Raw genomic sequence first — 26,266 nt, 5'->3', positions numbered from 1 at the left:
GGGAAAGGAACTTTCTCACCATACACGGCGTCTTATAGCATTGAAAAGAAGAAATGGTCCTATATAATAAGCAGCCTAAAAATAATTCCACAGCATGGGCTCGTCCGGGATTTGAACCCAGGACCTCTCGCACCCGAAGCGAGAATCATACCCCTAGACCAACGAGCCTGATTCCCCTGTCGGCAATTTGAACAATTTCTGATGCGTCTTTCAGAAACAAAGCAGTGCTATTTGGCTGCTCTCTCTCTATGTGAGCCACACAAAGTCATGTTATCTCTCAAGGTGTTGTTTTTTTCACTCTTGCAAGGAAGGGATCAGCCGATATCCTAGCTGCCAGTGAGCAGAAAAAAGGCACTGATGAGAACTGCAGGCACTTTCTGGCACTTGTACTTCTCTGCAAGTCCTGGACCCTTGCCCCATAAACTTCCACCCCAGAAGCAAGGGAGGGCCTGCCAATTCTTGCTCCTAAGAAAGAGGCGTTTGATTCTTGGATTCAAACATGCTCACTCAGTGCTCGATCAGGCTCGATCAGGGGAGATTTATATGAGTGGCTCGCAGGACTGAAACACTCACCTGGCAGACCCAGGGTGGCTGAATTCCCAGAATGGCCATTGTTGGGCAAGTCACCTCCTTTCCTCCTGCCTCAATCTAGAATTGGCTGCAAATCACAAGATAGAGTTCAATGTCCGTGTGTACTGCCTACTCCCAGCTACCTCTCTGTCTTCCTTATGTAAATTAAAATTCGCAAGGGGGGACCAATGACAATCTGCTCCTCCCACATAACCAGGAAGCCCTGTTGAATATGTCTGCCTGTGTTGTTGCAGGGACAGTGCCTTCTCCGCCCAAAAGGTGGCAGGAGAGCCTCACAACAAAGATGGGATCAACTGCTTAATGAGAAACCAGCACAGCAGTTAGTGTGATGGAGTGCAAATTTAACGGAAGGTGTGCCTGAGGTGTCCCTTCCAGGAATACATGGAATTGTGATTGAGGGCCCAGCCTGATTGTTGGTGGAATTCTCGTCATATGTTACAGGTCCGTGCAAAGATTGTGGTGTGTGGGGAATGCACTGCAAAAACAGGACGATTTAAGGGTGTAAAAGAGACCTGTCAGAAGTGGGATTTGAACCCACACCTCCATGAGGAGACCAGAAGTCTCATTTGCACTGAAGATCAAGCTCTCTTGAGTCTGGCGCCTTAGACCACTCGGCCATCCTGACAGCCATGGCTATGTACAGGTCTGACTCTTCTGTCTGCACTTGCTAATGTTTGCACTTACAGCGTTCGCAGCAATGTCACAGGTGTAAAGGCCCCACAATACAACATGGCATGATAAAAAAAAAGCTAGGCACAAGAGCGACCACTGATGGATGCGGATTACTTTGTTTCGTCTTGCAAAAGTAAAGGAAGTTTCCCACGGCTCGCTGGGTTCATGGACCGCCTCTTCTTAAGCTTGCATTGAGATAATAGGGTTTTAGAGGGTGCACATAAAAGCAGCTCATGCACAGTGTTTCTGCCCGGTCTCGAACCGGGGACCTTTTACGTGTTAGGCGAACGTGATGACCACTACACTACAGAAACTAACTTGCTGTGTTTTACTGTTAGAGCAAGGTTCCTCTCAAGGATTCTCTATACTTCTATTCTGCTGTATCAGCAGCCACTCAGAAAAGGAGGAGCAAGTGTGAAAACTGCAGAGATATCAGCCAACATGCTTGCAATTAGACGTATTAAAAATGTACTTATGCAGGCATCGACAGACAAATATCTGATGCCTAAATGCCAGCAAGTACAGCTTGGGAAAGCATCACCTGGGACACACACAGACTAAGCATGAAGGCAGAAAAAGCATGGATATCCGTTTTTCTTCTGAGGTTCAAAATAATTTGTGCAACAATGCGCCGAGTGTAATGAGAAATAGTCAGACATTGTGAGTTTTGAGTAGGATTCGTATGTTTACCTCTAAAAAAGGGCTCGTCTGGGATTTAAACCCAGGACCTCTCACACCCTAAGCGAGAATCATACCCCTAGACCAACGAGCCGAGGCACACAAGAGTCACCTTTTGCACTGGCTCCGGGGGTTATTGGCAGCAAGTTGGTGAATGATTCACCCAAAGCAAGCAACTGCACATGCTGCTCTCTTCTGCAATATGGTTGCTGTCTTTTCCATGGCCGTCATCGAACAAGAAATGAAAATGCCTCCATCCTTCAGACATTTTGTTTGCTCTAGGTGTATGCTCTCGGTGAGGACAATAAAACAATTTCTGCTCTCATGCCTTGCTTTCATCAAGTAGGCCCACCCTTCAGTACAAAAGGACGTGCAAACGAATGGCGCAAACTATCGTCACTTCTCTTTTTGAGCTGTCACTGATGCCCCTGGAGCACAGTACGTCACGCTGGTGAGGGATAGACAGCTTCCATTATCTCAGCTTTCCTATAAGTTGAGAGAGTAAATGCAAACAATAAGCTGCTGTTTCTGCCCAGTCTCGAACCAGGGACCTTTCGCGTGTAAAGCGAACGTGATAACCACTACACCACAGAAACCGATACTTTTGCCGCAATCTTCTTGGCATGTAGTGGTCTGGAAAGCACAGACCAAGGGCCAATGTCCATGAAGCTCAACGTTGGACCCTCCTTACCCGATCTCTTTCTTTGGAAGAAAGGAACGAGGACCACTTTTATTCCAAAAGGCGATTTTAAAACCATACCTGAAATCACACTAGAAAAACACTTTGAATTTAATGTTCCTACACTGATGGTGCACCCCAGAAAAGCAGTTGCAAAGAAGTCCGGCACTGAAATTCTATACGCCAAAAGTGGGAAACAGCGTGCAGGGAAAGGAACTTTCTCACCATACACGGCGTCTTATAGCATTGAAAAGAAGAAATGGTCCTATATAATAAGCAGCCTAAAAATAATTCCACAGCATGGGCTCGTCCGGGATTTGAACCCAGGACCTCTCGCACCCGAAGCAAGAATCATACCCCTAGACCAACGAGCCTGATTCCCCTGTCGGCAATTTGAAAAATTTCTGATGCGTCTTTCAGAAACAAAGCAGTGCTATTTGGCTGCTCTCTCTCTATGTGAGCCACACAAAGTCATGTTTTCTCTCAAGGTGTTGTTTTTTTCACTCTTGCAAGGAAGGGATCAGCCGATATCCTAGCTGCCAGTGAGCAGAAAAAAGTCACTGATGAGAACTGCAGGCACTTTCTGGCACTTGTTCTTTTCTGCAAGTCCTGGACCCTTGCCCCATAAACTTCCACCCCAGAAGCAAGGGAGGGCCTGCCAATTCTTGCTCCTAAGAAAGAGGCGTTTGATTCTTGGATTCAAACATGCTCACTCAGTGCTCGATCAGGCTCGATCAGGGGAGATTTATATGAGTGGCTCGCAGGACTGAAACACTCACCTGGGAGACCCAGGGTGGCTGAATTCCCAGAATGGCCATTGTTGGGCAAGTCACCTCCTTTCCTCCTGCCTCAATCTAGAATTGGCTGCAAATCACAAGATAGAGTTCAATGTCCGTGTGTACTGCCTACTCCCAGCTACCTCTCTGTCTTCCTTATGTAAGTTAAAATTCGCAAGGGGGGACCAATGACAATCTGCTCCTCCCACATAACCAGGAAGCCCTGTTGAACATGTCTGCCTGTGTTGTTGCAGGGACAGTGCCTTCTCCGCCCAAAAGGTGGCAGGAGAGCCTCACAACAAAGATGGGATCAACTGCTTAATGAGAAACCAGCACAGCAGTTAGTGTGATGGAGTGCAAATTTAACGGAAGGTGTGCCTGAGGTGTCCCTTCCAGGAATACATGGAATTGTGATTGAGGGCCCAGCCTGATCGTTGGTGGATTTCTCGTCATATGTTACAGGTCCGTGCAAAGATTGTGGTGTGTGGGGAATGCACTGCAAAAAACAGGACGATTTAAGGGTGTAAAAGAGACCTGTCAGAAGTGGGATTTGAACCCACACCTCCATGAGGAGACCAGAAGTCTCAGTTGCACTGAAGATCAAGCTCTCTTGAGGTTGGCGCCTTAGACCACTCGGCCATCCTGACAGCCCTGGCTATGTACAGGTCTGACTCTTCTGTCTGCACTTGCTAATGTTTGCACTTACAGCGTTCGCAGCAATGTCACAGGTGTAAAGGCCCCACAATACAACATGGCATGATAAAAAAAAGCTAGGCACAAGAGCGACCACTGATGGATGCGGATTACTTTGTTTCGTCTTGCAAAAGTAAAGAAAGTTTCCCACGGCTCGCTGGGTTCATGGACCGCCTCTTCTTAAGCTTGCATTGAGATAATAGGGTTTTAGAGGGTGCACATAAAAGCAGCTCATGCACAGTGTTTCTGCCCGGTCTCGAACCGGGGACCTTTTGCGTGTTAGGCAAACGTGATGACCACTACACTACAGAAACTAACTTGCTGTGTTTTACTGTTAGAGCAAGGTTCCTCTCAAGGATTCTCTATACTTCTATTCTGCTGTATCAGCAGCCACTCAGAAAAGGAGGAGCAAGTGTGAAAACTGCAGAGATATCAGCCAACATGCTTGCAATTAGACGTATTAAAAATGTACTTATGCAGGCATCGACAGACAAATATCTGATGCCTAAATGCCAGCAAGTACAGCTTGGGAAAGCATCACCTGGGACACACACAGACTAAGCATGAAGGCAGAAAAAGCATGGATATCCGTTTTTCTTCTGAGGTTCAAAATAATTTGTGCAACAATGCGCCGAGTGTAATGAGAAATAGTCAGGCATTGTGAGTTTTGAGTAGGATTCGTATGTTTACCTCTAAAAAAGGGCTCGTCTGGGATTTAAACCCAGGACCTCTCACACCCTAATCGAGAATCATACCCCTAGACCAACGAGCCGAGGCACACAAGAGTCACCTTTTGCACTGGCTCCAGGGGTTATTGGCAGCGAGTTGGTGAATGATTCACCCAAAGCAAGCAACTGCACATGCTGCTCTCTTCTGCAATATGGTTGCTGTCTTTTCCATGGCCGTCATCGAACAAGAAATGAAAATGCCTCCATCCTTCAGACATTTTGTTTGCTCTAGGTGTATGCTCTCGGTGAGGACAATAAAACAATTTCTGCTCTCATGCCTTGCTTTCATCAAGTAGGCCCACCCTTCAGTACAAAAGGACGTGCAAACGAATGGCGCAAACTATCGTCACTTCTCTTTTTGAGCTGTCACTGATGCCCCTGGAGCACAGTACGTCACGCTGGTGAGGGATAGAGAGCTTCCATTATCTCAGCTTTCCTATAAGTTGAGAGAGTAAATGCAAACAATAAGCTGCTGTTTCTGCCCAGTCTCGAACCAGGGACCTTTCGCGTGAAAAGCGAACGTGATAACCACTACACCACAGAAACCGATACTCTTGCAGCAATCTTCTTGGCATGTAGTGGTCTGGAAAGCACAGACCAAGGGCCAATGTCCATGAAGCTCAACGTTGGACCCTCCTTAGCCGATCTCTTTCTTTGGAAGAAAGGAACGAGGACCACTTTTATTCCAAAAGGCGATTTTAAAACCATACCTGAAATCACACTAGAAAAACACTTTGAATTTAATGTTCCTACACTGATGGTGCACCCCAGAAAAGCAGTTGCAAAGAAGTCCGGCACTGAAATTCTATACGCCAAAAGTGGGAAACAGCGTGCAGGGAAAGGAACTTTCTCACCATACACGGCGTCTTATAGCATTGAAAAGAAGAAATGGTCCTATATAATAAGCAGCCTAAAAATAATTCCACAGCATGGGCTCGTCCGGGATTTGAACCCAGGACCTCTCGCACCCGAAGCAAGAATCATACCCCTAGACCAACGAGCCTGATTCCCCTGTCGGCAATTTGAAAAATTTCTGATGCGTCTTTCAGAAACAAAGCAGTGCTATTTGGCTGCTCTCTCTCTATGTGAGCCACACAAAGTCATGTTTTCTCTCAAGGTGTTGTTTTTTTCACTCTTGCAAGGAAGGGATCAGCCGATATCCTAGCTGCCAGTGAGCAGAAAAAAGGCACTGATGAGAACTGCAGGCACTTTCTGGCACTTGTACTTTTCTGCAAGTCCTGGACCCTTGCCCCATAAACTTCCACCCCAGAAGCAAGGGAGGGCCTGCCAATTCTTGCTCCTAAGAAAGAGGCGTTTGATTCTTGGATTCAAACATGCTCACTCAGTGCTCGATCAGGCTCGATCAGGGGAGATTTATATGAGTGGCTCGCAGGACTGAAACACTCACCTGGGAGACCCAGGGTGGCTGAATTCCCAGAATGGCCATTGTTGGGCAAGTCACCTCCTTTCCTCCTGCCTCAATCTAGAATTGGCTGCAAATCACAAGATAGAGTTCAATGTCCGTGTGTACTGCCTACTCCCAGCTACCTCTCTGTCTTCCTTATGTAAATTAAAATTCGCAAGGGGGGACCAATGACAATCTGCTCCTCCCACATAACCAGGAAGCCCTGTTGAACATGTCTGCCTGTGTTGTTGCAGGGACAGTGCCTTCTCCGCCCAAAAGGTGGCAGGAGAGCCTCACAACAAAGATGGGATCAACTGCTTAATGAGAAACCAGCACAGCAGTTAGTGTGATGGAGTGCAAATTTAACGGAAGGTGTGCCTGAGGTGTCCCTTCCAGGAATACATGGAATTGTGATTGAGGGCCCAGCCTGATCGTTGGTGGATTTCTCGTCATATGTTACAGGTCCGTGCAAAGATTGTGGTGTGTGGGGAATGCACTGCAAAAAACAGGACGATTTAAGGGTGTAAAAGAGACCTGTCAGAAGTGGGATTTGAACCCACACCTCCATGAGGAGACCAGAAGTCTCAGTTGCACTGAAGATCAAGCTCTCTTGAGGTTGGCGCCTTAGACCACTCGGCCATCCTGACAGCCCTGGCTATGTACAGGTCTGACTCTTCTGTCTGCACTTGCTAATGTTTGCACTTACAGCGTTCGCAGCAATGTCACAGGTGTAAAGGCCCCACAATACAACATGGCATGATAAAAAAAAGCTAGGCACAAGAGCGACCACTGATGGATGCGGATTACTTTGTTTCGTCTTGCAAAAGTAAAGAAAGTTTCCCACGGCTCGCTGGGTTCATGGACCGCCTCTTCTTAAGCTTGCATTGAGATAATAGGGTTTTAGAGGGTGCACATAAAAGCAGCTCATGCACAGTGTTTCTGCCCGGTCTCGAACCGGGGACCTTTTGCGTGTTAGGCGAACGTGATGACCACTACACTACAGAAACTAACTTGCTGTGTTTTACTGTTAGAGCAAGGTTCCTCTCAAGGATTCTCTATACTTCTATTCTGCTGTATCAGCAGCCACTCAGAAAAGGAGGAGCAAGTGTGAAAACTGCAGAGATATCAGCCAACATGCTTGCAATTAGACGTATTAAAAATGTACTTATGCAGGCATCGACAGACAAATATCTGATGCCTAAATGCCAGCAAGTACAGCTTGGGAAAGCATCACCTGGGACACACACAGACTAAGCATGAAGGCAGAAAAAGCATGGATATCCGTTTTTCTTCTGAGGTTCAAAATAATTTGTGCAACAATGCGCCGAGTGTAATGAGAAATAGTCAGGCATTGTGAGTTTTGAGTAGGATTCGTATGTTTACCTCTAAAAAAGGGCTCGTCTGGGATTTAAACCCAGGACCTCTCACACCCTAATCGAGAATCATACCCCTAGAGCAACGAGCCGAGGCACACAAGAGTCACCTTTTGCACTGGCTCCAGGGGTTATTGGCAGCGAGTTGGTGAATGATTCACCCAAAGCAAGCAACTGCACATGCTGCTCTCTTCTGCAATATGGTTGCTGTCTTTTCCATGGCCGTCATCGAACAAGAAATGAAAATGCCTCCATCCTTCAGACATTTTGTTTGCTCTAGGTGTATGCTCTCGGTGAGGACAATAAAACAATTTCTGCTCTCATGCCTTGCTTTCATCAAGTAGGCCCACCCTTCAGTACAAAAGGACGTGCAAACGAATGGCGCAAACTATCGTCACTTCTCTTTTTGAGCTGTCACTGATGCCCCTGGAGCACAGTACGTCACGCTGGTGAGGGATAGACAGCTTCCATTATCTCAGCTTTCCTATAAGTTGAGAGAGTAAATGCAAACAATAAGCTGCTGTTTCTGCCCAGTCTCGAACCAGGGACCTTTCGCGTGAAAAGCGAACGTGATAACCACTACACCACAGAAACCGATACTCTTGCAGCAATCTTCTTGGCATGTAGTGGTCTGGAAAGCACAGACCAAGGGCCAATGTCCATGAAGCTCAACGTTGGACCCTCCTTACCCGATCTCTTTCTTTGGAAGAAAGGAACGAGGACCACTTTTAGTCCAAAAGGCGATTTTAAAACCATACCTGAAATCACACTAGAAAAACACTTTGAATTTAATGTTCCTACACTGATGGTCCACCCCAGAAAAGCAGTTGCAAAGAAGTCCGGCACTGAAATTCTATACGCCAAAAGTGGGAAACAGCGTGCAGGGAAAGGAACTTTCTCACCATACACGGCGTCTTATAGCATTGAAAAGAAGAAATGGTCCTATATAATAAGCAGCCTAAAAATAATTCCACAGCATGGGCTCGTCCGGGATTTGAACCCGGGACCTCTCGCACCCGAAGCGAGAATCATACCCCTAGACCAACGAGCCTGATTCCCCTGTCGGCAATTTGAACAATTTCTGATGCGTCTTTCAGAAACAAAGCAGTGCTATTTGGCTGCTCTCTCTCTATGTGAGCCACACAAAGTCATGTTTTCTCTCAAGGTGTTGTTTTTTTCACTCTTGCAAGGAAGGGATCAGCCGATATCCTAGCTGCCAGTGAGCAGAAAAAAGGCACTGATGAGAACTGCAGGCACTTTCTGGCACTTGTACTTCTCTGCAAGTCCTGGACCCTTGCCCCCTAAACTTCCACCCCAGAAGCAAGGGAGGGCCTGCCAATTCTTGCTCCTAAGAAAGAGGCGTTTGATTATTGGATTCAAACACGCTCACTCAGCGCTCGATCAGGCTCGATCAGGCGAGATTTATATGAGTGGCTCGCAGGACTGAAACACTCACCTGGGAGACCCAGGGTGGCTGAATTCCCAGAATGGCCATTGTTGGGCAAGTCACCTCCTTTCCTCCTGCCTCAATCTAGAATTGGCTGCAAATCACAAGATAGAGTTCAATGTCCGTGTGTACTGCCTACTCCCAGCTACCTCTCTGTCTTCCTTATGTAAATTAAAATTCGCAAGGGGGGACCAATGACAATCTGCTCCTCCCACATAACCAGGAAGCCCTGTTGAACATGTCTGCCTGTATTGTTGCAGGGACAGTGCCTTCTCCGCCCAAAAGGTGGCAGGAGAGCCTCACAACAAAGATGGGATCAACTGCTTAATGAGAAACCAGCACGGCAGTTAGTGTGATGGAGTGCAAATTTAACGGAAGGTGTGCTTGAGGTGTCCCTTCCAGGAATACATGGAATTGTGATTGAGGGCCCAGCCTGATCGTTGGTGGATTTCTCGTCATATGTTACAGGTCCGTGCAAAGATTGTGGTGTGTGGGGAATGCACTGCAAAAAACAGGATGATTTAAGGGTGTAAAAGATACCTGTCAGAAGTGGGATTTGAACCCACGCCTCCATGAGTAGACCAGAAGTCTCAGTTGCACTGAAGATCAAGCTCTCTTGAGTCTGGCGCCTTAGACCACTCGGCCATCCTGACAGGCCTGGCTACGTACAGGTCTGACTCTTCTGTCTGCACTTGCCAATGTTTGCACTTACAGCGTTCGCAGCAATGTCACAGGTGTAAAGGCCCCACAATACAACATGGCATGATAAAAAAAAAAGCTAGGCACAAGAGCGACCACTGATGGATGCGGATTACTTTGTTTCGTCTTGCAAAAGTAAAGGAAGTTTCCCACGGCTCGCTGGGTTCATGGACCGCCTCTTCTTAAGCTTGCATTGAGATAATAAGGTTTTAGAGGGTGCACATAAAAGCAGCTCATGCACAGTGTTTCTGCCCGGTCTCGAACCGGGTACCTTTCGCGTGTTAGGCGAACGTGATGACCACTACACTACAGAAACAAACTTGCTGTGTTTTACTGTTAGAGCAAGGTTCCTCTCAAGGATTCTCTCTACTTCTATTCTGCTGTATCAGCAGCCACTCAGAAAGGGAGGAGCAAGTGTGAAAACTGCAGAGATATCAGCCAACATGCTTGCAATTAGACGTATTAAAAATTCACTTGTGCAGGCATCGACAGACAAATATCTGATGCCTAAATGCCAGCAAGTACAGCTTGGGAAAGCATCACCTGGGACACACACAGACTAAGCATGAAGGCAGAAAAAGCATGGATATCCGTTTTTCTTCTGAGGTTCAAAATAATTTGTGCAACAATGCGCCGAGTGTAATGAGAAATAGTCAGGCATTGTCAGTTTTGAGTAGGATTTGTGTGTTTACCTCTAAAAAAGGGCTTGTCCGGGATTTGAACCCGGGACCTCTCGCACCCTAAGCGAGAATCATACCCCTAGACCAACGAGCCGAGGCACACAAGAGTCACCTTTTGCACCGGCTCCGGGGGTTATTGGCAGCGAGTTGGTGAATGATTCACCCAAAGCAAGCAACTGCACATGCTGCTCTCTTCTGCAATATGGTTGCTGTCTTTTCCATGGCCGTCATCGAACAAGAAATGAAAATGCCTCCATCCTTCAGACATTTTGTTTGCTCTAGGTGTATGCTCTCGGTGAGGACAATAAAACAATTTCTGCTCTCATGCCTTGCTTTCATCAAGTAGGCCCACCCTTCAGTACAAAAGGACGTGCAAACGAATGGCGCAAACTATCGTCACTTCTCTTTTTGAGCTGTCACTGATGCCCCTGGAGCACAGTACGTCACGCTGGTGAGGGATAGACAGCTTCCATTATCTCAGCTTTCCTATAAGTTGAGAGAGTAAATGCAAACAATAAGCTGCTGTTTCTGCCCAGTCTCGAATCAGGAACCGTTCGCGTGTAAAGCGAACGTGATAACCACTACACCACAGAAACAGATCCTATTGCAGCAATCTTCTTGGCATGTAGTGGGTTGGAAAGCACAGACCAAGGGCCAATGTCCATGAAGCTCAACGTTGGACCATCCTTACCCTGAAGTACTGGGTTTTTCAGAACCAACCCAGCGGTGTCAGGGAACACACCCGAAGACTTCGAGTTCTTCCTGTCTCAGACCACAGAAACACAGAGTCTTCTAGGTGAAGTCAAAGATCGAGTTTATTGGCTGCAGACCAATCACAGGTATCCGAGAAGTACAGCACGGTGTATGTTCTCAGGAGACTGCCCCCAACCAAAAACCAGTCTTTCCTTATATACAAAATATTACGCTCTGGGCAACACCGCCCCTATTTTACAAGTGGTCATTCACATATTTTCGCTTCAAAGAAACAGTCAAGTCATAATGATAATCCCACATTTCAGCTCGGTCAGCCCACAATTATTTACCCAGCGAGGCTCAGAACCCTCATCAGATATCAGCAGACCCCAATAAAAACGGGTACCTCCTCCTTGTAAAGCAAGCCATAAAGTAGGAAACAGAGTCAGGTGTGAAAGAGATTAGTCAGGGTTCGTGTGGGATGAACGACTTTATGATGTGTCGCGCCCTGACGCTAATCCTATTTGGCCGCTGTAAAAGGAACCGGCCGGACAGGACTGACCTCGGGCAGCGGAGTCAGTTTCCACAGGTCACAAAGAGGGCATAGGAGGTGTATGTGTGCTTTAGGCCTAGGCATGGCCTAAAAGCGTAATCTATGTGAGGGCAACCATAGAATGGTTACCGTTCTAAAATGGAACCCGAGGGTTCGATATGCAGTATCGCATACTCGGTGAATTCATCGGTAAAACATGACGAAAACACTCATACATACCGCATTAGTCATTTGCGGTTCGCTGATACCAAAATCGGCATGGTAGGGCCATGCCTCCAACATGGTTCCGAAATTTACAGTACCACAGACCCTTTTTTTCCCTTACATAGGCAATAACTATACTAACCTGAGTCCAGGTCTACATTCATAAAGTCATGGAGATGTTGCTGTAGCATCATTCCATTGCTTAGCTCGTCCCTTGATACAGGTCTCCTTACACATGATGTAACACAGAGGCTACACATTACAGGAGCACACTGCATACATAGACAGAACAGGAAAAGAATGGCTAAGATCGTCCCAGTGACTATAAGAATCTCCCATCCCCAAGCTGATATCAGTCCCCAGAACCACCCCATCATCGACCAATCTCCTTTATCCACGTGAATGGATTCAGAAATCTTATGCAGTTTGGAGATGGCTTGATAGACTGTCGGAGCGTTATCTGGTATGAAAATACAACAACTTGATTGGATAACCTTACATACCCCACCACGGTCTGCAAGTATGACATCTAGAACCATACGGTTATGCAACATCATGAGGTGATCCGCTTGGAGCTCAGCTGTCAGGTTACCAAGGGCACCGGCCGATACATTAACAGTGGATTCAACTACACGAGTCAGTTGTCTCAGGTTCCTACTATTGACCATTGGTCCCCAAAACGGCCGGAAACCAATGAAGAAGTCTCCCGCTTCCTGACCGGCAGTATCCTCCTGACTAGCAACGCCTCGCACAACTCTTGTCTTGTGATAATCAGAGGCGGCAGTAAATGTTGGCGGTAGCAAATTTGCAACATAACATGTGCCTGAGAAATCAGGGGGCAACCATGTATATGCTCGGTCATTACACACAAAGTATGTACCCTTGGCATCCAGAAACGCAGGGGAAAACTGTGATGGAAACATGTACGTTTCAGTACAGACACTCTTCCCTAGTTGAGCTCTTGGATTCTGACCATTGCCTTGCAAACAGAACCGACCTATGTGTGGTACGACCCAAATTGGGGATGAACTTTTACGCTGTTTTTCGCCCAGACTAATGCTATACCCCGTCGCGTTCCAACTTACATAAGCTCGCAACTCATCCTTGGGAATAGATGAATATGCATCGATATCTCTGCTCATATCAGCAACTCCTTTCATCAAGGCCTTATTGTTCGAGCTAGGTCTAGTGGAACGCGGTGGTCGCGGGGAGTAGGTCTCAAGCGCAAAAAGAAACATAGTCTGGAATGCCCATGATGACCCATTATAGCTAAACGGCAGCACTAGATATGGGATACCCTTATTAATGGTATGTGGCATCAAACCACACACCCAGCAATTTGTTGTATTCATAACTAGTTGGTGCTGGTGCAGGAGTTGAATGAATGAATTATTGGCAAACTCCAACCTTCTAGCGGACTCGTGTTCAGGCAGAGGATGAAAGGAATGCGAAGATACAGTAGGAGGAGGTATGGGCTGTACAGTTGGTGCAAATGTTACTTGGAAAGAGAATAAAACATACCCTATGAAAATCGTCATTACACTCAGTAACATGGAAATACATAACATCAGAAATCGTTTTCTTGTCATTACTGTACATATTCTGCTTGTGCAGTTCATTGGTTTAGCAGGTCTCTCATTCTCGAAAAACTCCATCCTCTCTAAGTGCTGCTCGCGGTGGTATGGTGTTCTATGCTGAGGAAATGCTTCTGTCAGTCCAGGGCAACTCCCTAGACCGACCAGAACTGTCGACCTAACGTCTTCAGTTGCACTCCAAAGACTTGGGCAACCGCGACCCTGCAGCTGAACCCGGATGGCGGTTCAAAAAGGCAAAAAATAAGCAAATTTCTCAGAAAAGAGAGAGCTGCACTTCCCAAAAATTATTAAAAATAGCAAGGGAAAGGATAAGAATTTTATTTGTCCATAGTCCTTGGCCTCACGTGCATCGCTAAATGGCACGAAACGGGGCACAGTGTCAGTCTCAGAATCAGCGATACCCTCCTGGACCCACCGGTCGTATGGTAGAGGCAAAGGAACCCTCTTACAATGTACGCCGTGAATCCAGTTCTTTTTCCCTTTCACTCGAACAGCTGATCTTGTCGAGAGAAGGACGAGATGGGGGCCGGTCCAACGGGGCTCATCACTTTTCGTTCTTTTGAAATTTTTGACCAGCACCCACGATCCAGGATTGATAGGATGTCCTGGAGCTTCAGAGACCTGAGGCAGAGTATCGTGGACCTGTTGGTGTAAGACACGCAATTTAGCCGTCAATTCATACAGATAATCAAGCAGTACTGGATGTTCAATTTCGCTGATTTTTGTCGATCTTGGCACACCCCATATATTGGCCGGACGGCCAAACACAATCTCATACGGACTAAGTCTCACTCGTGAGTGCGCAGTCATTCTTGTTGATAGGAGTGCTAAGGGCAGCGCGTCAGGCCATTTAAGACCGGAGCTCGCCTGAATCTTAGCCAACTTAAGTTTCAAAGTGCCGTTGTAGCATTCTACTAGTCCAGCTGATTGGGGGTAATTTGCAGCGTGGAATTTTTGCCTAATACCTAATCCTTCACATACATTCTTCATTACTCGACCCACAAATTCACTCCCATTATCACTCCAGACCATTCTCGGCATTCCAATCCTAGGGAAGAATTCTTTGACAAGGGCTTTAGCTGTGGATAGCGCAGTATTGTCTTTTAGGGGATATGCTTCTATCCACCTTGAAAAAGCGCAAACAACAACAAGTACATATTTCAAATTGTTGCACCTTTCCATGTGGATAAAATCTAGCTGCAAAACCTCGAATGGATACGTTGGAGGCGCAAAATGACCAGCTGGAGTTGGGGTTCCCCTACCAGGATTGTATTTCAAACATACCATGCAATTTTTGACCACATTCTCTGCACACTTGGGAAATCCAGCATTCTGCCATACTGGAGCTAACAACTTACAAATCCCTTTCACACTAATATGGGCCATTCCATGAGCCATTGTCACCACTGCAAGCACATATGCATCAGGTAACAACCATCGCCGGTGTTCTGACAAATCAACCCAACAACCATTTTCATCCAATTTACCCTTACTTTCTTTCCACGCATTCAACTCTGAAGCTTCGGCTTGAATAGACTTCACACTCTCTATCGTGTCTTCACACATTCTGACATCACCAACCCATCTTGCAGGGCCTGCAACATACATTCGATTCGTCACATCTTTTGCTGTTTCTTTCACGATTTCGTCAGCAAATGCATTACCACGACCAACATCATCAATAACCTTCTTGTGTGCACTGCATTTCACAATCGCAGCTTGTAACGGTAAGGTCAGTGATTCAAGGAGATCATTCACCAATTGACCATTCTGAATCTTAGTTCCATGCGAAGTCAGGAACCCACGTTCTTTCCACAAGCGCCCAAAACTGTGGGCCACGCCAAAGGCATACTGACTGTCAGTATATATGTTCACTTTCATTCCTTTCGACAACACGCATGCTCTTGTAAGTGCAATTAATTCTGCTGCTTGAGCCGAATTATGTGGTATACGAGCAGTTTCAACAATCGTGTGCAAAGTTGTGATAGCAGATGCAGCAGTCGTATCACCATTCGGAAGCTTGAAACACGAACCATCCACCCATAAGGTACCATCACACTCAACCAGGGGAGTATCTTTAAGATCCACTCTCCCTTTTGTTTCTTCTTCTGTTCTGAACAGGCAATCATGCTGTTCAATCTCATCTGTGTCTGTTGAAGTCGGTAGTAATGTAGCTGGATTCAACGTATTGCACCTCTTTATGTGCACATGACTCGCTAGCAGTGTCAACTCGTACCCTGACAATCGAGCACTAGTTAAGTGCTGTGTCTTGGTCCTATTTAACAATGTGTCCACTGCATGTGGAACCATTACAATCAACGTGTTATTCATTACTAACCCAGCAGACTGTCGAATAGACACAGCTGCTGCCGCTGTGGCTCTCAAACAACTTTTCAATGCCTTAGCTACTGGGTCCAAAGTCGACGAAAAATACGCGCACGGACGCTGTCTGTCTCCAAAAGACTGTGTCAGCACTGACAACGCACAACCTTCTTTCTCGTGAACATACAATGTAAAAGGTTTACTGTAGTCTGGGGTACCCAACACAGGAGCCGAACATAATGCCTTACGCAATTCCGAAAAACTTTTCTGACACACTTCAGACCATGGGACGGGATTCGGTGTATCTTTACATGTCAATGCTATCAAAGGTTTTGCCAGCAAAGAAAAACTCGGGATCCACTGCCTACAGTATGAAGTAATACCCAAGAAAGCACGCACTTCTCTCTGTGTTCTCAGCACTCTCAATTGTGCAATGGCCTGAATTCTTTCTGGGGTCAGTTTCCTTCCCTCCTTCGATAAGAGATGACCTAAGTAGGTCACTTCTTGTCGACAATATTGTCGCATGTAATCTCTTCAACAAATCCAATCCTAACAGGTTTTCACCACAACCTGTCGTTAGGATAAGCAGTGCTTCCAGCTCGCAAGGTCCAACAGAAAGGGGCATAGGACTAGAGATCGGGTTTCTAACCGGGGCGCCAGAAAAACCTACTGAAACATTCATTTCGCCAGACAAAGGCGCGCCAGGGAGTTTTGAGTGCATAATTGAACTCTTTGCAGCACCAGTATCCAACAGAAAGGGCTCTGACACACCCGCTGTAGTCACCTTAACATACGGTCCACTCTGATCCACTGGTACTGAAACAACTCCCTCTCTTTGTCTACGGCTGTCCTAGTAATCGTTGCCTTCCGCATTTCCGTCTTCTGCATAATAGTCATTATAGTACTGAGCTGTCCCACCAGTTACATTGGCCTGCTGATCAAAACTGTTCATCGTATTTTGAGGCGGAAGAGGACGCGTGTTCTGGGGAACATTCCCACGCCCTCTACCTCTGTGAGCTTGCTGACCACCTCTACCTCTCGCGCCATAAGCATTATTCGTGCGCTGCAACAATATAGGACAACTATACTTAAAATGACCTTCTTCTTTGCAATACGAACACTGATTTGGGCCCAGAGGAACAAGCGGTTGGGAATACCCGAACCTTTGCGAGTTACTCTGAAACTGTTGGGGTTGTTGATAGTTACTCTGACCTTGCTTATAATTATTCTGACCTCCACGTGGCGGGTAAGCCTGCTGTAAAAGAACCTTCGTCTTCAATTCTTTTGTTTTCTTGTCTGCTCTATCCTTCTCATCTTTATCCCTATTTTCGTAATACTGTGCAGTAGCCAGTATTTGCGCTGATGAGGAAACAGCCCACGAACTCTCTGAATGTTTTAATTTCTTACTCAACTCGGGAAGCAAATTATGCACAAATTTATCAACAAATAAGCGTTGACCACCTTCCGTACTCATGTCTTGACCACTGTGGTCGATAAACGTTTCTTCAAACCTGGTGAAGAAATCAGACACTGTTTCGTCTTTCTTTTGTTTGCATGCGGATAATTTATCCCAATTCACACGCATCGCCGGCATTAAAGTTTTCATATAGGTAATAATTCTGCCAGGGAGTTCTGCTACTAAGGGCTCGGGTTTCGCACCACCAACTTGTCTCGTGTCTGTAGCAATAATATTAGCCCATGTGTTACCTAGTTCTGCAGCATGATCTGTATTACGAATCAACCCCCATAAAGGCTGCGGAACGGCATTCCCGAATAACATATCTATGTCAGCTAGGTTCATGACACATGATTCTGCAGTCTGTGATAACTCCTTATAATATCCTGCAGGGTTTTTACGGGGATCAGGCAATGTCTGCTTAAGGGCTAAAATTTCTGATCGCTTCCAAGGAACATGTACCCAAACACGCTGAAAATGAGCTGGCGTAGCAGCGATACCTCGAGCGGCATCAGCTGCAACAGCGTCCTTCCATACTGGAGGGACTTCCCTCATTGGGTATTGTTTAACCTTCCTATCAGAGGAGTCATGTTCAAACAGTGACTGAGAAGGACCCTCTATCCTAAAAGACAATAATGTCGCAACTGCTTTCTCAACATCGGGGCCCACAATCGTACCTTTTCCAAATTCTAACCGTACATGACACAACTCCTGCGGGCTGAAATCTAAACCATTATCTTCCAATTCTTCACAGAGGAATTCACACATTTTCTCAAAGACGTATCTCTGTTTTGATGCTTCCCATTGATGAAAAACATTTACAACAGACCCTACATTATACCTTGAAGGATAAACAATCCATCTACGTGCCATGTGGTCTAGTACCTCTTTCTCTTCATGATCAGGCAGCTGACTACGCAACTGCTTACGTTGTGAACCAGGGGTCGCACTAGATGACCCAAAGAGAGGCGATATAAAGCTGGTGACCGCACTAGCTATTCGTTGTCGTGTAGAAGGAGAAGTTGAGGCAAGAACAGGGGGAAAGACAGAGGGAAGAAAAACGGGTGCAGATACAGGTACAGGGGTCGTATCAGGAAGAGCGCCGAGGAAGACAGTTGATGTACTAGGTAAAGTCGCAGGAAGCGCAGAAGAGATAGGCAGCGAAACCAGCGGCCTTTGAGAGGGCTGCGCCGTAGGCATAGGAGCCGGCTGAGGAGGAGCTGGCGGCTGCGAGAAAGCTTGCGGCAAATTAACTGGAGGCTGTACATTTAAAGGTTGCGGAGGCGCTGTAGCACTCTGCGCATACAGGGGTGGCGACCTCAGCAAATGTGACATTAGGGGATCTTTCTCTTTTTCTTCGGACGCATCTTGCTGAAGAGGCGGCAGAACTGGGTAGCATTTATCAATCACTAGTTTACGTTGCCTGTGCAACTGCTCATTCATTTGTTCTTCTTCATTGTCTTTAAACTGCAAGGCTGCTTGCATTATCGACATACCTTTCTCCCTTTTATTTTTCTTTGCCAATTTGATTTCCTTCTGTTTAGCTCCCTTTCGCCATAGGCGGAAAGAATCAAACATCGCCGGCCGGGCTTTCTTTTTAAATAATTTGACTTCCAAGTTATCTAGGATTTCTGTGTCGAAACTACCATTTTGGGGCCATTTTAAAACACCATCTTTCCTGGTGTAACGGATCCATACTTCATTATACGTAATGGGGCCCACGCCATGTTTCACATAAAGCTCATAAGTTGCAGTTCCAATTGGAGGAACCGGACATGAATCTTCTAATCGGGAGTCCCTATTACAACCCAAACAAAACAAATTTCCAAATATACTAGAACCAGGCATCGTCGCTCACTAGTCTAGTTTCAAACTTCAAAGGATTATCGAATACGATAGCCTTGTGAATACACGAGTCCTTCGGCTTTGGCACTTGCAAGTTCCAAATCAAAGCGATCCCAAAGGGATACCAAACTAAGAACCAAACTAAGGACTGGGAGACGCTCCACTTATACTTAACTGAGGTATCGATGACGTCAGCAGAAGACTCGTTTAATCGTTTCGCTCTACCAAATCATCAAGGGTCCAAAACAGGGCGATAGTCAGGGCAGCAGTCCTTTGTAGCCGTCGGGATGTGGAAATATGGATTTTTCTGATCAGTTATGTCCCCTATCTTGGACCCCAACGGTTTCATGTATGAATCATAAGTACATGTATGTTCCCTCCAGCTCCAGTTATGAAGACGCAAACACATGTGCGTCCACCGTCAACATGTCCTCTGTCAGATCCGCCATGAATAGGCCGGATATTCCATTCCTAAGTATGAAAGGCCACCGGCTTTATATGGTTCACTTATGCCATTTTACAGTCCAGGCAAGTAGGCCCTGATTCTGTCATCAAACTCTTCTTGCCTTCTGCCTCTGAAAGCTCCAGTCTGAGCCTGCATCTGTGACCATGAACTTTGTCTCATTCTCTGCGCGGCTCACGAAGCCTGACATCAGCCTATTCTCTGCCAAAAACTGTATTTCACCTTCGAAATTATCTGCTCCGTTCCCTGCCCAATGCATTCCTGTCTAGCAGTTTAAGTAAACATTCTTCCAGCTACCGAGCAAAGGCTCGGCTTCTCTGTCTTTATGCAAGTAATTCATAGCCCTATTGCTATGGAAGATTTCCGCCCTCGCAGCTAGTGTAGACACTTAGACGCTTGTACACGCACTAGCAGTCAGTATAGTCAGTATAGAATAAGATTCTACTCTAAGAAGACCTCTCTTTTGGATAACTTAGTTCTTTAAACATAGGATGTTAGATATGATTTGGGATTAGGTTGACTTGACCCTCCAGACTTCTGTCGCCACATGTAGAGCTAAATGTCAAGTCCCCTTCACCCCCTAGTTGCACGTCAATCACACGTCATGCTGCTGCGCGCGCATTTCTGCCAAGTATTTCTGCTGACATTGCGAAATTCTTTCATGTAACCACCCTCTTATGACATCACATCTGATGACGTTCTTTAAATCACACCTAGTTACGCCTATTTTTGCTACGTATGAATATATTATCACCACTATCAATTGTTACGCCTCTTGTATTTGCTTCACTGTAATGCCCATTGTATAAAAGTAATTGATTGTCAATAACGTATGTACTTCACTTCCTGAACCTTCGTGGTGATGGAACTTGGAGCAACCGATTATAATCGACCATTGGAATAAAGCCCATTCCGAACCTCTAATACCACGGATTCTGCCTCTTATTTACTGAGCTATTTTATTATGTTTCTGTATCAAATTAAGTCCCGGTAATTAAATTATTTACCACATGAATGGCGCCCGAACAGGGACACTTTCTCATCTCACGCGCCGGCGGTGCGTTGCAGGCCCGGTCTCCTGCCACAGCTGGACGGACAACAACGCGTACCAGCAGGATTTCCTGTATCTCCCTCCGGTCAAGCGGGGGCGACTGAGGCTGCGATCAACACCCAGACGAGGCGGTGAGAAGTGCGAAGTATCCCGACCAGAGCCTAGCTGAGAGAGCAAGATCCGAGGTATACAGAGGCCCACCAGTTTCCGAAGTCCCGAGTCGAGTCCAGTGTCCGAAGTGTTCGAGTCGAGTCCAGTCCGGTTCAAGTTCAGTTCAGTTTCCGAGGCCTTCCGTTTCCGAGCTACCCGGTGAGTACCATTACTGGGGAGGCATTCTGACGTGCACATAGGTTGTGCCGGTCAAGACGGGTTTGGGTACACAAATCCGGTCTGCACTGTTTCAGCAGTGTATCTGTACTGTTTAGCAGTATATCTAGTATATCAAGTATATAAATTCAGAATAATTCAGTTAAAGTCGAGTATTATGTTTAGTGATTAAGTTTTCCTTAGATCGTCATTATCATCGTTGCTCAGTTAAATGTTAAATGTTAAATGTTTTAAAAACGTTCTCCATATTGTGGTATGAATGACTGTTCATTATTGTGTTTACTGTATTAAGTTTGTTCAAAATCAAGTATCAGATCAGTTTTCAAGATGCCGCTCTTTTCGAAATTAAGACAGATCACAACAAGAAAAGGGGTACTCGAAGAAGCCGTTCCTATTCCTCCTAGGGACACTCCAGGGTACTTCATGTATCATAAACATGGCTTAGACGCTATATTATTTCTTGATTTATGGGTAGACTATACCAAGGAATTACCAGAAAGTCAGAGGTGGCCCGCAGCTGGGACCTGGGATGCAGAGTGCATCATGAAAGTAGAGGAAGAGTTATGGAAAAGGAAAGTCAGACAGTCACAGAAAGACGCCATTGAGTTATGGCGTAAAGAATCTCATAGACGTACAGAAAAAGCACTCCGACAGGAAGAGAAGAATAAAGAGAGTTCAAATAAAGTCCGAGAAAATCTATTAATTGAAGAAGGTATCCGAGTGAAATCAGAACAAGTAGACAGACAAAGAAATGCCCTTATGAATGGTATGTATCCCCTTCTGGCCGAAGGATTACCTAAGGCTACTCCAGAGATACCAAAAGACTTGCCACCCCCATTATTTCCAATAAAGGTACATCCTAAGGGGCATCCTAGAACCGCAGAAGATGTTTTTCTTTCCTCATATTTAGATGACGCAGCTCCCGAATATGCTAATCCCGCCCCACATAGACCGCCTGCCAGGGATATTCAACGCCAAGATCCAGTATCGGTATCTCTACAGCAACAAGTCCTGACACAAGTTCCGGCAAGCACATCTGTTTCTGCATCTGTTCCTACAGCTACTTCTATAGCTGTGTCCACACCTATAGTTGCTGTATCACGTTCAACGAACCCTTTCACACCCGATACCCCAGACGGGGCTACCGGAGGTGCTACCAACATTTTTTCTACGCCGCCTAGAATAAATAAACTTACCTTTCAAGAGTCAGCACATTCACGTACCCCCAAACTCATAAATGCCCGTACGCTTAAGGAACTTCTTGTAGATTGTAGATATGACCCTGTGCCCGGCAAAGAGGATGAAATGATCATGGCATCATTGCGTATCAGACGAGCCGCGGTGTATTTAGGGAAGTTACCAGGAATGACTGCGCATCTAGATAATATATACCATTTTGTTCAAACAGGGCGAGATTCAGAATGTATTAACAGAGCTATGGAATACCAGAAAGTGGAGATACAGGGGGAACTGTTACGTTTCCTTATAAATTGTGTGATCAGAAATCAAGACCGACCGGGGGTAGACCCGGAAGCAATGCAAATTCTTACCAGATGGAGCCAGAATATATCAGAAGGGAGACATGATAAGCAAAATTGTATAATAGCCATGTGCCGAAAGATCCGTAAAGAAATAGAACGCCTACACGAAGAAAGATTAGCGGTAGACCAGTTCGAACAAGGCGAGGAGGAAGGATCAGGACTGCCCACAGGACAGTCAGACACCATAGCCTATGTAGGTAGAGGAAGATCTTGTAATAGTAATAGATGTCTTATTGACCCGATACGTCCGATATGTCCAGATAATAACAGGAATTTCCAAACACCTATAATTAATATAAGGTCTAACGAGCATTCATTCCAAGCAGCTGACAAATTACTCCGAGAACGAAGGGGTTATCATTTTCTCGATTCTATGGATGAACAAGAATTAGCCAGGTCAGCTGTCCATTGGGTTGACAGTCCCGGAAAGTATAGTGATGATACAGTAGCACGCACATTTTTGAATCTCACCCCAGATGAACAGCGTTTAGCTGGGATTTATATGATTCAACAACTCCTTATACTATATCAGAGTCAGCATTCGGATCCTGGTCCCTTGCCTGATATATTGACTGAATTACTCATGAATAGATGGAGAGGTTCAGGTACTAAATTAATTAAAGAAATACTGGAATCAAGAAAACAGTACATTCTTTTTGTATGCTCAGAACATGTCTCATTGCCCATTAAGGAAAGAACCACGTATTACATGGACAGACAGAATCCCTTACGAGAAGTACACCCCATAAAAGGCGAGGACAATGAGTTTAAACGCGTATTTGTATATACGCCCATATCGAAAATAGAATTGTTAGAAATGAAGAAAGTGGTACCCAGTCATGACAAAGACCCAGCAGGTTTCCACCGAGAAATTAAAGACATGTTACTCATGGGAGAGTATACCTATCCCGACATTATGACAATATTAAAGGTATTAATGCCTGCTGGCATTTATGAAAAACTCAGGGAAAAAGAGTGGGAGGTAGGAGACCAAAAGATAGAATGGTCAGCATTAGAAGCAGAAGAAAAGGCCCGAACTGCAGGAGCAGGACTTGGGGATAAAACTAAAGCACTACCAGGTTACTAGTACAGGTCCAAAACTCTTGCGTAGCCTAGTCAGCCAATACCATCCGGGCCGTGAACTACGTTCCAGCCAGGCCTTCATGGCAACAATCCCCAGAATCAAGAGATCTAGAGCAGGTGGAAGAATGTTCACCCTTAACGCCTCAAAAATCTGGAACACCCTCCCCCCTACCCTGAGATCGAATCCGAACCTTGCCTCTTTCCGCAAGCAATTAAAAACCCATCTATTCAAATACCCGTAATCTTCTCAGCCCCCCCAGCTTCTTCCTAGTCTCTGATAGTCTCATTACACCCTGCTGGTTCCCCTAGCGCTTGGACGCCTCAGGGCAGCAATCGCGCTGTACAAATGTATTTTCATTCATTCATTCATTCATTCATTCATTCATTCACAGGTACTGCCACTTTTATTAACTACGAAAAAGGAAGATTGGGGTACAATTTCAGCCTGTAAACAGAAGCAAGATGAAGACACTAGTGATTTCTATGCCAGATTTGAAAAATGTTTTGGTATAAATAGTGGCATAAAAGCAAGTAGCGAATCATACCCACATCTGTTCGTGACAAAATTAGTTGAAAATTCCTTGCCTCAAGTGAAGAATAGAGTATTAAAATTCGAGAGTACCTGGCAAGGTAACACTCCATCACAAATGTTACAAATGTTACAGTACCATCACAATAGAATTAGAGAGGAACAAGAACATGAACAAAGACGCATGAAGGACACGAAAATGAAAATGCTAGTCTCCCAGACAGTTCCAGCTGAAGGACATAAAAAGGGTACGACACATTCCGGTGATTCAACAGGACCTATAAAAGGGATATGCAACTATTGTAAAAAGCCAGGTCATTACGTACACGATTGTCCAGTTTTGAAACATAATATCGCCATAGGTAATACAAAAGAAAGACCACGGCCACCTAGACAGGATCAGAATGAACAAGGAGCAACGCAGCATGCACAGTCCATGCCAGCTCCACCACAGTCTATACAGTTTGTGCCGGCTGCACCAGCGCTGCCTGTTGCTGCCACACAAACCACGACACGACAACTGTACCAGACCGCACAGTACGACTATCCTGATTATCAACGATACGCATGAACAAGCCTAGAGAGGGAAGTTGACTTACCCCTTATCGAGATCCCTGTAGATCAAGAAGGACCTTATGTACATAGTGAATTATTAGGCCAAGACAGAAAATTTTTACTCGATACAGGGGCAAGTCGAACAACCATAAAACGTAGTGAAGTTCCAGGGGCACCCCTCTCAGGCTCACAGAATATTTCCCTTGGTTTTTCAGGAAAACCTATTGTTAATGAAGTGTCACAGCCTCTTCCACTTACGATAGGACCTTTGACCCGAACTACAGATTTATTGCTTACTAAATCATGTCCAGAAAACTTGTTAGGAATAAAAACACTGAAAGCTCTAGGAGCTATAATATGTTGTTCTCCGGAAGGAGTAAGATTGTTTTTACGTGATTTTAAAGGTCACTATGTGTCTCGAGACATGGATCCCCGACTGCAGACTTTACCTACACATCTATGGGCACAAGGCCCTACCGATGTTGGTTGCATGAATATTACACCATATCGAGTCACACTAAAGGCAGGAGTGGTACTACCACGAATGCGACAATACAAGTTACCACCAGATGCTGTAGTGGCTTTACTGCAAATCATTGACGAGCTCATTTCCCAAGGAGTGGTTGTGGAAACAGACTCCAATGTATGTAATTCACCGATAATTCCGATTCTTAAACGAACAGATCCGAAGGCCCCGCCAGTATATCGATTGGTTATTGATCTGCGCGAATTAAACAAATGCATAGTGCCACAATTCCCTGTGGTCCCAGATATCTCGTCATTACTGACAGCAATTGATTCCGAAGCAATATTCTTTACTGTAATTGATCTCAAGAATGCCTTTTTCAGCGTCCCAATAGATCCGGAAAGCCAATATTTGTTCGGATTTAGTTTAAATGGACGTAGCTTTAAATTCTCCCGCGCACCTCAAGGATTTACAGAAAGCCCCAGCATCTATAGCCAAGCACTGAAACGAGAACTCGACAGTATCCACATGCCAGTTAACACTGCTCTGCTTCAATATGTCGATGATCTGCTGATCACCGCTAGAAGCGAACCCGAATGTGAGAAAGCATCACTGACAGTTTTACAATTTCTAGCCGAAAAGGGGCACAAGGTGTCCCCTTCTAAGCTGCAATTCTGTGTCCAGCGAGTTGTTTATCTTGGACACTCGCTGTCCAAGGAGGGAAGGCAGCTTACACCCGACCGCATTCAGTTAATAGCTAACATGCCAATACCCAAGACACAAAAGGAGGTACGGGCTTTCATAGGCCTCACTTCATATTGTAGGCAGTGGATCCCTCAGTATGCATTTCTAGCAAAACCACTCATTCAGTTGACAACACAGGAGGCAGCCACATCGACTGTTCTCCCTTGGACTCAGGAACATACACAAGCTTTTGAAAGCTTAAAGAAAGCTTTATGTCAAGCACCTGTCTTAGCAACGCCATGTTACAGTAAACAGTTTACACTTTTTGTTACAGAACGCGACGGTACTGCCTTGTCAGTACTTACACAGGAACAAGCAGGAGCACACAAACCATGTGCTTATTTTTCTAGTACATTAGATCCCGTAGCTCAGGCTTTGCCCGCATGCCTAAAATCAGTGGCAGCAACAGCTTTAGCAA

The 26,266-nt window shown here is 45.6% G+C and overlaps 5 non-coding genes across 5 annotated transcripts; all 5 read right to left on the bottom strand.

Moving 5' to 3' along the window:
• Positions 1-96: 96 nt before the first annotated feature.
• Positions 97-168, bottom strand: TRNAP-CGG (transfer RNA proline (anticodon CGG)). The gene has a single exon. It is a non-coding gene; the product is annotated as a tRNA-Pro (tRNA).
• A 4,162-nt stretch (positions 169-4,330) lies between these two features.
• On the bottom strand, positions 4,331-4,403 carry TRNAV-AAC (transfer RNA valine (anticodon AAC)). Its single transcript has one exon. It is a non-coding gene; the product is annotated as a tRNA-Val (tRNA).
• Positions 4,404-5,290: 887 nt separating this feature from the next.
• On the bottom strand, positions 5,291-5,363 carry TRNAE-UUC (transfer RNA glutamic acid (anticodon UUC)). Its single transcript has one exon. It is a non-coding gene; the product is annotated as a tRNA-Glu (tRNA).
• Positions 5,364-8,116: 2,753 nt separating this feature from the next.
• Positions 8,117-8,189, bottom strand: TRNAE-UUC (transfer RNA glutamic acid (anticodon UUC)). Its single transcript has one exon. It is a non-coding gene; the product is annotated as a tRNA-Glu (tRNA).
• Positions 8,190-8,574: 385 nt separating this feature from the next.
• TRNAP-CGG (transfer RNA proline (anticodon CGG)) lies at positions 8,575-8,646 on the bottom strand. Its single transcript has one exon. It is a non-coding gene; the product is annotated as a tRNA-Pro (tRNA).
• Positions 8,647-26,266: the final 17,620 nt, after the last annotated feature.

This window comes from Triturus cristatus, chromosome 10 (assembly GCF_964204655.1).
Source record: "Triturus cristatus chromosome 10, aTriCri1.1, whole genome shotgun sequence".
NCBI lineage: Eukaryota > Metazoa > Chordata > Amphibia > Caudata > Salamandridae > Triturus > Triturus cristatus.
This window is presented reverse-complemented; position numbering and strand designations above follow the sequence as displayed.